This window comes from Puma concolor, chromosome F2, assembly GCF_028749965.1.
Source record: "Puma concolor isolate L17-30 chromosome F2, mPumCon1.1.hap2, whole genome shotgun sequence".
Taxonomy (NCBI): domain Eukaryota; kingdom Metazoa; phylum Chordata; class Mammalia; order Carnivora; family Felidae; genus Puma; species Puma concolor.
Genome location: NC_141684.1, coordinates 80778568 through 80790745, shown reverse-complemented (window position 1 = coordinate 80790745; position 12178 = coordinate 80778568). Strand labels below are relative to the sequence as shown.

The window sequence follows — 12178 nt, the reverse complement described above, 5'->3', positions numbered from 1 at the left end:
AGAATTAACTCGAAGGGGGCCCAGTCATAGGGGGCCCCACAGTGTTTTAAAATTTATCTCCAGGAGTTTGACCAGTTTCTTACAGTAAGAACTGGAGATAAATCCCCTCTGGTGTCCATGGAGTGGGAAGGAGAAATGGAACCAGAAATGGGTCAGAGCACTATTTTCTGAATGATGCCTGCCCTCACAGGAAGCTAGTTAGCTAATCAGCGCCTAAACTACTTGGGCGTTTTCTGACCCTAACTGACCTGAGGAAGGAAAATACCCAACTCCAGCACCAATGCCTGTGTCCTCTAGCCATCCCGTTCTACTCAAGGGGATGGGAATAAACTGAGAAGGACTTTTGAGGTTCCATAAACACAGGCTTCTCAAAAGCCTGAGACCTAATCACAGGGTTGGGGAAAGCTTCCCCTCCCGACACTGCATCACTACACTATTAAAGGCCTGCTGATAGCAGTTCCTTTGACCGAGTAGATCATGGGAAGCTACCAAGAAATTACTAGAAGAAACACCAAGAAGGTTAAATGCACATGCACATGCGTGCACACACACACACACACACACACACACACACACACAAACTTTGAAGAGACAGAACAAACCTCAGAACCAGACATGTCAGAGATGTTGGCATTATCAGAGCAGAAATTTAAAACAACTCTGATTAAAAAGCTAAGGGCTCTACTGAATAAAATAGACAGCATGAGGAAAGATGGGTAATGTAAGCAGAAAGATGGAAATCCTCAAAAAGCACCCCCAAAAATTCTAGAGATAAAAACACGGAAACAGGATGAATTCCTTCAAAATGTTCTTGGTAGACGGGACACGGCAAAGGACAGAATCTCTGAGTTAGAGGATTTATAAATGGAATCCTCAAAAACTGAAAAATTACAAGAACAAAGACTGAAAAGAACAGAACAGAATATCCAAGGACTGTGGGACACGTACGAACAGTGTAACATATGTGAAGTGGGAATATCAGAAGGAGAAGAAAGAGAGAACAGAACAGAAAGGATATTTGAAGCAATAATGACTGAGAATTTTCCCCAGATTAATGTCAGACACCAAACCACAGGCGCAGAAATCTTAGAGAACAGCAAGCAGGATAAATGGTAAAAACCTACACCTAGGCATATCATTTTCAAGTTACAGAAAATCAACGATAAAGAAAAAATACTGAGTAAAGCCAGAAGAAAAAACACACCTTGCCTGTAGAGGAACAGAGATCAGATTTATAACTAACTTTTGGGGCACCTGGGTGGCTCAGTCAGTTAAGCATCCAGCTCTTGGCGGTGATGATGATCTCGCGGTTTGTGGGTTCCAGTCCCACATCAGGCTCCACACTTACAGCACGGATAAATCAACTTATAAAAAAAAAAAGATTTACAACTAACTTCCCCTTAGAAACCATGCAAGCAGGAAGAGAGTGGAGTGAAATATATAAAGTAAAGTGTTGAGAGGAAAAAAAATCACCAACCTCGAATTCTGTATCCTGCAAATTTTTTCTTCAGAAGTGGAGGACAAACAAAAACTTTCTCAAACAAAAACCAAGGAATTTTTTGGCTGCAAATCTGCCTTTCAAGAAATAATGAAAAAAGATTTTTAGGGAGAAGGAAAACAATGTAGGTCAAAAACATGGATCTTCATAAAGAAAGGAAGAGCAACAAAGAATAAATAAATGAAAGAAAAATAAGACCTTTTTTTAATTCTTAATTGGCATAACAGATAAAAGTTTGCTCAAAATAATAACAGCAAAAATGTTTTTATTATGTTTATGAACACTATATATATTTTATATAGTATACTATACTATCTAATCTTTTATATTATATATAATATATATACTGTATATGAATACTGTATACATATTTATAAATGACTATTATAAGTGAAATGAGTAACAGAAACTAGACAAGGAAAGGCAGAGCAGGATTAGGATTATTTGGTTATTATAAGGTACTCAAACACCTGTGAATCAGGGTAGTGTTATTTGCTTTTTTTTTTTTTTAACGTTATTTATTTTTGAGACAGAGAGAGAGGGAGCATGAACAGGGGAGGGTCAGAGAAAGAGGGAGACACAGAATCTGAAACAGGCTCCAGGCTCTGAGCTGTCAGCACAGAGCCCGACGCGGGGCTCGACTCACGGACCGTGGGATCATGACCTGAGCCGAAGTCGGATGCTTAACCGACTGAGCCACCCAGGCGCCCCCAGTGTAGTGTTATTTGAAAGTGGCTTTGGATTACCTGCAAGCATATATCGCGAGCGTTTGGTCAACTACTAAAAAAAGTAAAAAGGGAAGTATAATTGGTATAACAAGAAAGGAGAGAAAATGGAATATGATTCTACAAAGTACAGAATACTCCATTTAAACAATCAAGGGCAGAAAAAGAGTGGTAGGATACAATCGACAGCAATAAACTGAAAAAATAACAGATATGGTAGCTGTTAGGGCAACTATATCAGGAACCACTGTAAAATAATATGCCAATTAAAAGACCGAGACTGTCAGAATGCATCAAAAATCCAGACCCACCTACATGTTGTCTACAAGAAATCCAGCTTAAATATAAAGTCACATACAGATTAAAATTAAATAGGCTGAGAAAAATATACAGAAAGTATAGAGTAATATCTTTAATGAACATAGATGCAACATCATCAACAAAATAGTCACAGGTCGAATACCAACCATGTGTAAAAAGAATTGTATGCCATGACCAAATGGGATTTATACCAGGTATGCAAATATGGTTTATCATTGAAAATTCAACTAATGTTATCCATGACATTGACAGGCTAAAAAAGAAAAAAAAAAAAACACCTTTCTAGTGGAAGAACCCTGGGAGGGAAGCCCCATCCCCCCTTGGTACACTGTTATGAACAGACCCCGTCTCCTTTCCAATACATACCTCACCACCAGGCCAAATGAATTTGGCCAGGAAAACATCTGGTAGCTACTGCCTCTTAGATCATCCATTCTACCTCTCACAGAATCACTGGAACCCATGAGGCTCCAGTCCTTTCCCTCTGAAAGCAGTGCAACAACTGAACAGGTATTCCCTCTGTGCATCTTTACAGGCACCAGCCAGGTCTAGGGTGTGCTCAGCCACTGTCTTTCAGAAATCCCACAATAAGAGGCCACTAGTCCCTATCTTCAAGGACACAGCAACATTTCAGGTCTATATGTTCATCCCACCCCCATGGGGGATCCTCCCAGAAGGTAGAGGAGATGGTGCCCGCAGGGGCCTGCCCATACACTGTTGTGCTCTGCCTCCTACACAATGGTGGTCCCTTGCCCAGCCACTGGCCGCTAGGGCTCACGGCTTTGTGTGTGGGAGCCCGAGCACTGGGCGAGGGAAGGTGTTAGGAATTGGCCTCCCCCGGAGGCAGCCCTCCACCAGTGACCAACAGAAACTGGAGGGTGAACACCAGCTTAAGTTTGGGGCGGGTATTTTGAAAGACGTTCCGACTCCCAGTAGGATGGGGCCAGCGATACCGAGCAGTAACCTGCTCGAAACCCTCCCTGCATTGGCTTCGCTTCCTTCCGCTCTCCAACTCCCTTCTCTTCACCCGGGAGCACTTCCTGGGACCCATCCCAAATGAAATTCTACGTTTTAAATCGACATCTGGAGGTAACCAGCCTATGAAAAATAATGTAATGCCCTACACTCTCAGAATTACAGCTGTTCTCTGGGACAACGCTGCTTTTTTCAACCGCCCCCTGTTGAAGGCCCTTAGGCACCTCTGCATGGAAAACCAGACCCTCTTTGGACGTGACCTTCACAATGTATGGTCTTTGTGCTCTCTCTCTACAATGATAGCTTGACTTTTCACTTACGATGAGTTTGGGAGGGTGGAGGATTAGGGCTGAGGTCATCATCCAACTGGTGTGAGAATCAAGTCAGATCTGTGCCTAACAGCTGAAACATTGTTGGCACTTAGTCTCCTCAAGTTAGGGGAAAGGATAGGAGAGTGTTCTTAGGGCACAGCAGATATTAGGTGGAGACACCAGGCAAGGATGCCAGTATGAAATCTGGGGGCAATGTTATGAAGCTCTGGTTGGCGAATGTGGGAATAGAAAATCTGTAGTAAATGTGGGAGGGGGGCCTCTATGAGAGGGGACCTCAGGGAGCTAATGACAGCCTTGTCCTCAGGCAGTTTGCTTGTGAAGGAAAATGAAGCTCCATTCTTCAGGAAACCCTAGGAGAGTATAGCAATTCACAGTTTGAATCTCCTTACACCCTGACGGAGGGCAGGAGGAGCTGGGATTCATGTTCCTAGGCCCATTCCTTTAGTTTAGGCTTGCTTCTGGGGTTGTCACCTCCTATCGTTTCTGGCCAGCTCAGCCTAGCTGAGAAAGCCCTTGGGCAAGGAGCCTCAGTGAGATGAGTCCTGAACTGGAGAATTAGCAGTGGAGCCTGACAATGCCTGAACATGGGAGGGGGCCCCTGGGACCTGGAATTGGCTTACTGACCATGGAGCACAGACACTGAGACATGAGTCCAGGGGAAAGGCTCACTCCAATAGGTGAGACTTGGGGCTGAGTGGTTTGAGAACTTGGGTTAAGCAAAATGTTTATATGTGGAGATCAAGGATGAGCAGAATGGCCAAAACCTAGGCATCCATGCTAAGAGAGCCTCTTAGATCCTTTCTCTGAAGGCTCTGACATAAGGTAGGGCTTAGTTCAGTCACAGAAATCTAGAACTGGAAAGTTCATAGTAAGTGTGTGAGGAGGTGCCTCTGGCAAGGCAGGAAACACACTGGATTGGGATAAGGAAGGAATACCTGGAAAGTCCATTATGGACTGAATGTATGTCCATCTCCAATTTTCATATGTTAAAACCTTAACCCCAAATGTGATAGGACCTTTGGGATGTAATTAGGTTTAGATGAGGTGATGAGGACAGAGCCCCATGAAGGGATAAGCACACTTATAAGAAGAGGACGAGACAGCAGAACTTCCTCTTTTCTCCACACGAAGATACAAGAAGGTGGCCGTCTGTAAGCCAGGAAGTAGGCGGTCACCAGAATTCACCCCTGCTGGCACTGATCACTGACTTCCTGCCTCCAGAAATGTCTGTCGTTCAACCCATTCAGTCCAGCGGCCTGAGCTAAGACAGAGACTTTACCTCAGGAATGGTGTGTGGAGTTTAAGTGAGGAGGCCAGCATAGGGAAGGCCACATGGGCTATAGGTCAAGATGGAAACACCAGTCTGGTGAACTTTATCAGCAAACAAAGGTGGAACCGAGTTCTAGAAATGCCATGAGTATGCGCTTAGTAATGAAGAAGACACAATAATCACCCTCATCAGACAGGGCCTTAAACTTACGCCATCAGTCCCTTCTCAGGGAGTCTTCAAATTTACAATAGAACTGAGCCAGAGACTGGAGCAAAGGACAGGCCCTTTGGTATAATATTTTACATATCTGACACTTTTATTCCAGTTATATGCGTACAATGCGGCAAAATGTTGATCGTTTGGGAAAATTGGGAACATTTGCAATTGTCAATGACAGAGAAGTAAAGCTAAGACATCCAGTGCAGTTACTTGACTCCCATCAGCAAACAGGTTAGATTGGTGCCCCAGAGCTTTGTATTAGCTACTTTTCTGGAACATTCTATGATCTATTCAGAGATGATATGATTGAAGTTTTAGCATTAGGTTCATATAAGATAAGGCCTGTTCCATCTGTGGTAATTTGGAAACAGTAGAAAAATGCCAACAGCAATTACTCAAGACCTTTAGATGCAGAGAGGACAGTGACTGCTGATCAGAATGATACATAGTGTTGTCAGATAGATGTGTGAGAGCTTCAGTTAACACAAAAGAAAGCAATCATCTTCCCTTGTGCTTAGAAATCATTCAGACCCTGTCAACTTCTGAATGATCTACATTCTTAAGGGAGAGATGGCTATGGTTGACCTAGTGATATCATCCCCTCCAATGTTGCCCTGAAAGAAAATCAAATTCAGTCTATGCTAGTTTTAAGTATTGACAAAATATTTTTAGAAGGCCATTGAGGCTAAAATCAATATGGGATGGCTACATATTTCATCATGAAGACACCGGTTTCAAAAGTGAAACCGGTAGGGAAAAATCTTGGAGATTAAATTCCAGATAGGGTAGAACTATCAGATAGATATGTAGCACCAATAATGAGCAGCCTCCCCCACCCCCCTCCATCCATGGGCAATGCATCTTAATAGACCCAGTGGTTGCCTGAAACCATAGATGGTACTGAACCTTATATAAATTGTATTTTCTCCTACACATGCATACCTATGGTAAAGTCTGCGTCTGGGTCTGTGTCTCCCTCTCTCTCTTCCCCTCTCCTGCTCACACTCTGTCTCTCTCTCTCTCTCTCTCTCAAAAATAAATAATAAAACTTCAAAAAATTAAACACAACAACAACTGTTAATAAAGGAGAACAACTATAACAAGATCCTGCAATGAAATTTCTGTGAATGCGCTCTCTCTCTTTCTCTCTCGCTCTCTCAAAATATCTCACACCGTACTCATCTTTCTTTTTGCGATGATGTGAGATGATCAGATGCCTGTGTGATGAGATGAAGCGAGATGAAGGGCATAGGCAGGTGACGTAGCGTTAGGCTGCTGTTGACCCTCTGAGGGTACACGAGAAGAAGGATCATTTGCTCTCTGACCACAGTTGACTGTGGATAACTGCGGAAAGCAAAATCTTGGATAAGGTGAAGTGTGTGTGGGGGGGGCACTGCTGCAAATGGTACCTGAGTAGCATTCTAATGGGTGCCATTGGAATTTAGAATCAACAAGACAAAACGACTTCTTTTAGTTGTGCTGGTGGAAGAAACGTGCAATTAGTAATCCCACCGGTGAAACTCTGATTTCCTGAAGGTAGCATTTAGAGAAGTTAACGGCCACCTTTAGCCTTGGAGTCAGTGCCGACTCCCACGGGGGATGTGACAGGATGCGGAACAGTCTGGGCGAGCTTCATTACCCGCGGAAAATTTGATCAGCAGAGAGACTGCAGCTAGGCTTGATAGTGTGCTCACTGGTGACAGATTCTTATTAGGTCACCTAGGACGGATGGTGTGTGTAGCCTCAGATAATTTTTTTTCTTTCTCCTGTAGCAAAGAGCCATTCAATACAGAGATCAGAATATGTGCACAAACACACACCATGCACATTATATCTTTTAAACCTTTAAAAAGACTCAAATGCCGACAATCACCTTGTAGAACATGCTATAAAACTTGATTTAAGTCAATGCATGATTTTCCCAAGTCAGTTTTACAGGTAAAAGGGGTCACTGGTATGTAAAATTAAGACAGAAGCTATTGGTGCGATCCTGATCATTTTATTATTATTTTTAAAATTTTTAATGTTTATTTTTGAGAGAGAGAGAGAGAGCGGGGGAGAGACAGAGAGAGAAGGAGACACAGAATCCAAAGCAGGCTCCGGGCCTGACAGCCAAGATCCCGACTCAGGGCTCCAACCCACAAACCGCAAGATCAGGACCTGAACCTAAGTCGGACACTGAACCGACTGAGCCACCCAGGCGCCCCAATCCTGATCCTTTTTAAATTTTATTTTATGTGTATGAATGAAACAATAGAGGGTATTTGTTTCTGCTCCTCCTTTTTTACCTGTTCTTTTTGAGGGAGGCAGCCATTCCAAGTAAGATTAGGAAAGCAGGGCATGAATATGTCTCAAAACTAAAAATTAGTTATAGGTAGACAATTTTGGTTTTGATAGCTGTGATTTTATTATAGAAGGATATGCAAAGGCGTGACCTTCAAAACTGGGGCATCTTTTTCTTTTATTGTTATAGAGATTGCTACATTTATATGACAGTGCTAGAAAACCTTCTCTTATGGGGCTTTTGTTTTATGAAACAGTGAGCAATCACCACTAGGCCACCGATGTTTGTAAATCTCCTAGGGTTTAAGCATCAGGAGATATGGCAGCCATGGAAGAGAGGATTGTGGCTCCAGTAAAAGCATTGTCTCCAGACCTATAGTGGTGGCAGCGTTCTGATTGGTCACCAACCACCACGATGATGTGGGTCATAGCGGCAGTGAATCCTGTGATTACTAGCAAGCCTTTGATCATGACAGAGCACATGTGGTGGAACATTGTGGAAAAATGGAACGATAGTACTCACCACACGAAAAAAATAGCGCTGGTAAAAGTACACTTTCTGCATAGAGTTAATTTTTTTCATGAAATCATTGCTAAGGATATGATGCATATGAAGGATAGATGTTACACTTAACATGCTTTGTTAAACACAGATTTCTAAGGACATTTATCTGTTGTGTAGCATCAGTTTTTTTTTCTACCCTTGAAACATTTTTAACAAACTTTTCTTCTTACATATAACACAAATGCCTTGACAAGTTCTTAATATTTCATTTTTAGGACCAAAATATAATTTCTGTACCATATTACTTTTGCATATTAATTTCAATGAATAAATTTATTGCCACTGAGTCTGTAAGAAACATCCAAATGATGCTCGAACATATTACATTGGTGGTGTGCACAGTTACTGAAATGTAAGTACATAAGAATAACAAACACATTTTTAAACCATATGAGTCAAATACTTGAACCATAACCATAATATGTGTTGAATTAGTATAATCCTATTACGCTTTTTATGTATTGAGGATACATGAAATGACCGTAATGCACAGATTATGCTTCAGGGAAAAACCTGGCTCATTAATCAGACTGGTTATCAATCCAGATTACTAATTTATCCAGTTCAAAATGTAATTTATCTCCCAACTTGGATCAGCCTACAATCACCAAAGGACTCTGGGTATGTCCTTTGTTGACAGTATATTTCATTTATCTTTTTTTAATGTTTTTATTTTTGAGAAAGAGAGAAGAGCGAGCACAAGCAGGGGAGGGGCAGGGAGAGAGGGAGGGAGAGAATCCCAAGCCGAGTCTGCACTGTCAGCACAACACGGGGCTCCAACTCACGAACCGTGAGATCATGACCTGAGCCCAAACCAAGAAACCAAAACCAGTGTATTTTAAAGTCTCTATTATTTTGTGTTTAGCATTTTCAAATAACTCATAATGAGATCATCATTTTTTCACTAATCTTAATACGTTTGATTCATCTGAAGTGCATTTTGATTTATATGAACAGAGCTGGTCTTTTGGATTATTGCCCAAGGTGTATCTGTTACCAAATTATCCAAGAAAAGAAGTATTTTCCTAGAAAAGATGGTATCTAATCTCTGGTCGGATAACCTGTATCAGTTAACATAAGCATATGTATTAAGGACTGAACTGTAGATAGGACTAAACTATTCCATGTTTTCATTGAGCCCCACATGCTCAGTGAATTGTGTATCCATATAAACAGGCAAAGCATGGGGTGTTGGAATTAGATTAGCTCTAGGCAAGATTTTTCCACTTCCTAGTTTGACTATTTCATCAGTTTTCTTATATATAACCAAGGAAAGTAAGATTTACCTCATTTCCTCACATGTAAATCACTTAAAAGAGGATAAAGTAGCAACTTTGTTGCATAATTGTGAGGATTAGGTAAGTTAATGCACATAAAACAGGCAATACAGTCCCAGGCACATAATGAGGGCTGAAAAATACTATCTTTAGGAGTGTGAAACATGACAGAATGTACAGATAGATGACAGCAGAGTACAGAGGTCTAAGTTAGGGGCTGCTCCCAAAGAATGTAATTAAGGAAACACATCTTAAATATGAGGCAGGATGTTGCAAGATACGTGTGGAGAGCAGAACTTGTAATCAAAGGGGAAATTGTGGGCAAAATTACGAATCTATGAAAGACAGCACGGTAAGCAAAGACTGTGAGTCATGGGACATGTTGCTTATGGGATGAAGTGGGGCAGGATTTAAGATGAGGTGCAAACTCATAGGCAAAGTGGCTTGGTGAGTTGTGTTGCCATTGATGAAGGGAGGAAAGTGAGAAGAAATGTCAGCTTTCAGAGAGGAGTATGATACAAGTTGAATTTGAAGCACGCTCAGCAAAAATTGCTCATACAAACCCCAGTAGGACCAGCTTCAGGGAACGATACATGGGTATGGAGTACAGAGCAAACAAGCAAGGCCAAAATGGACTTCACACACTTGGAGATGCTTGGAGTTTCCACTGGACCAATTTATGTCTCTTTGTGCGTAATTACGACATTTACTGCAGTTCTCTGTGGACATATTTGCTGGCCCCCAAAGGTTATGAGTCTCTGCAGGGCAGGGAGTTTGTTTCAAACATCTTAGCAACCCCTGAACTTACTAAGTACTGACCTTGAATAGTGTTTGATAGGAGTTTTAGTGAAGGGATGAGTTCTATCATGGAAAATTTTAGGTCGGAAAGAGAGCTAATGGATTCAAGACGGTGAACAGAAGACGAGCCAGTCCGTTCAGACTATGATAATCTGACCCCAGTCTGTTCCTCTAAGGACTGTTTCAGAGATGTGGTAAAGTCTGAAGCCAGATCAGAATAGTGTGAGCAGTAGATGAAAACGTACTGAACTTGCTCTTCAAGAGAAAGAGGGTGGTTCCGAGTACGTACATAGAGCGAGAAAAAAACCAAAGTCGTTCTCCTTCTTTACTTTTTTCACTCAGTGACAGTTGAACATGTCAGTTGACAAGGAGAAGCCAGCGGAGTAGAGATGTGGAGATACAGGAGAGAGGGGGATAAAGATTCGTTTCAGGATAATTAATTAATAAGACTGACTTAGGAAGAATGGCATCAAAATCACAGCTTCTCCTCATTCCAACATGGGGCATCCCTTCTTTGAGCATGGCATAGCAGTGACGATGCACAGAACTTCTGTACTGAGGCAAAATAAGAATAAAGTTAAGGAGACAAGGGTAATGGCAACCATACAATATATTGATTGGATATCAGATTGAAAAAAAATATATGTATATATAGAATATCTTTGGTCCAGGGCACCTGGGTGGATCAGTCCGTTAAGTGTCCAACTCTTGGTTTCAGCTCAAGTCATGATCTTGTGGTTCATGAGTTTGAGCCCCACGTTGGACTCTGTGCTGACAGACGGGGCCTGCTTGGGATTCTCTCTCTCCCTCTCTCTCTCTGCCCCTTCCCTGCCTAGGGGCACACACTCTCTCCTTCTCTCAATAAATAAATAATTTCTTTAAAAAAAGAATACCTTTGGACTAATTGGAGACATTTAAATATATTAGATAATAATAGATCATATACAATAGTAATATATTATATAATATGGTGACCATCTTAAATTGGGAGTGAAGATGATATTGCAAAGATACATGAAGAAAAAGAACACGTCCTTTTTCTTAGAAAAAAAAATATATAGGAAAATTTGGGGGTGAAGTGGCAAGATGTCTATAACCCCAAAATGCTTCAGCAAAAATAATGCCTAAATCAATATCTGGAAAGCAAGAGAGTATTTGTAAATGTGGAAAATATCAACATCTTGTTAATTTTAGATTAAGAGGATAAAGGTGCACATTAGCTATACTTGTAATATATTGTAAATTTGATTTTTTTTCCAAAATAAAAACTGGAATGATAACTACCTACTATCGTTTTAAAGTATAATAGTATAGATTAATATTTCCAAAGTTGAACTAAGAATGTAGGTCACATGTATAATTTTGAAAACCAGCAACAGAAATTGGCTTATGAAAACAATGATACTTAGTTAATTTGCTTATCAGTTACGTTGTTCTTATTTATAATCTTTCACATACGAACATATATATCATATTTGCATAAATTAATTTTTATAAGATACCATTTGATATTTGAAATGCAAGAAAGATATGGTCACCTATGTGCCTGCCCATCATCAGCTTAAAAAAGTAGTTCCCCTCACTGGTACCTTTCTCCCCCCTCCATAAAGATAAACTGATTTGCCTTTCGTGTTTATAATCCTGTTAATTTTGTTTATTTGCCACATATAAATAATATAAAACTATCTAAGTTTTATCTACATATATGGATCATATATGTGTATGTATACAGATGTAGAGAGATGGTAGGTAGATAGATAGGTGATAGGTAGATTTATTTTTTTTTTTGTGCTTTTTTTCTTCATCTTGGAAGAAGGTTAACATTTTTGCTTTATTTTGATATATTTTTTATCGCCAAACTCTGAGGTTGCATTTGAAGTTTTGGAAAGTCTGTACTCTATCTAATTACACTTTC

At 40.7% G+C, this 12178-nt stretch overlaps 1 protein-coding gene across 3 annotated transcripts in view; it reads left to right on the top strand.

Moving 5' to 3' along the window:
* Positions 1-12178, top strand: part of SNTG1 (syntrophin gamma 1) — a 902129-nt gene that overhangs the window by 577085 nt on the left and 312866 nt on the right. The window lies entirely within an intron of this gene.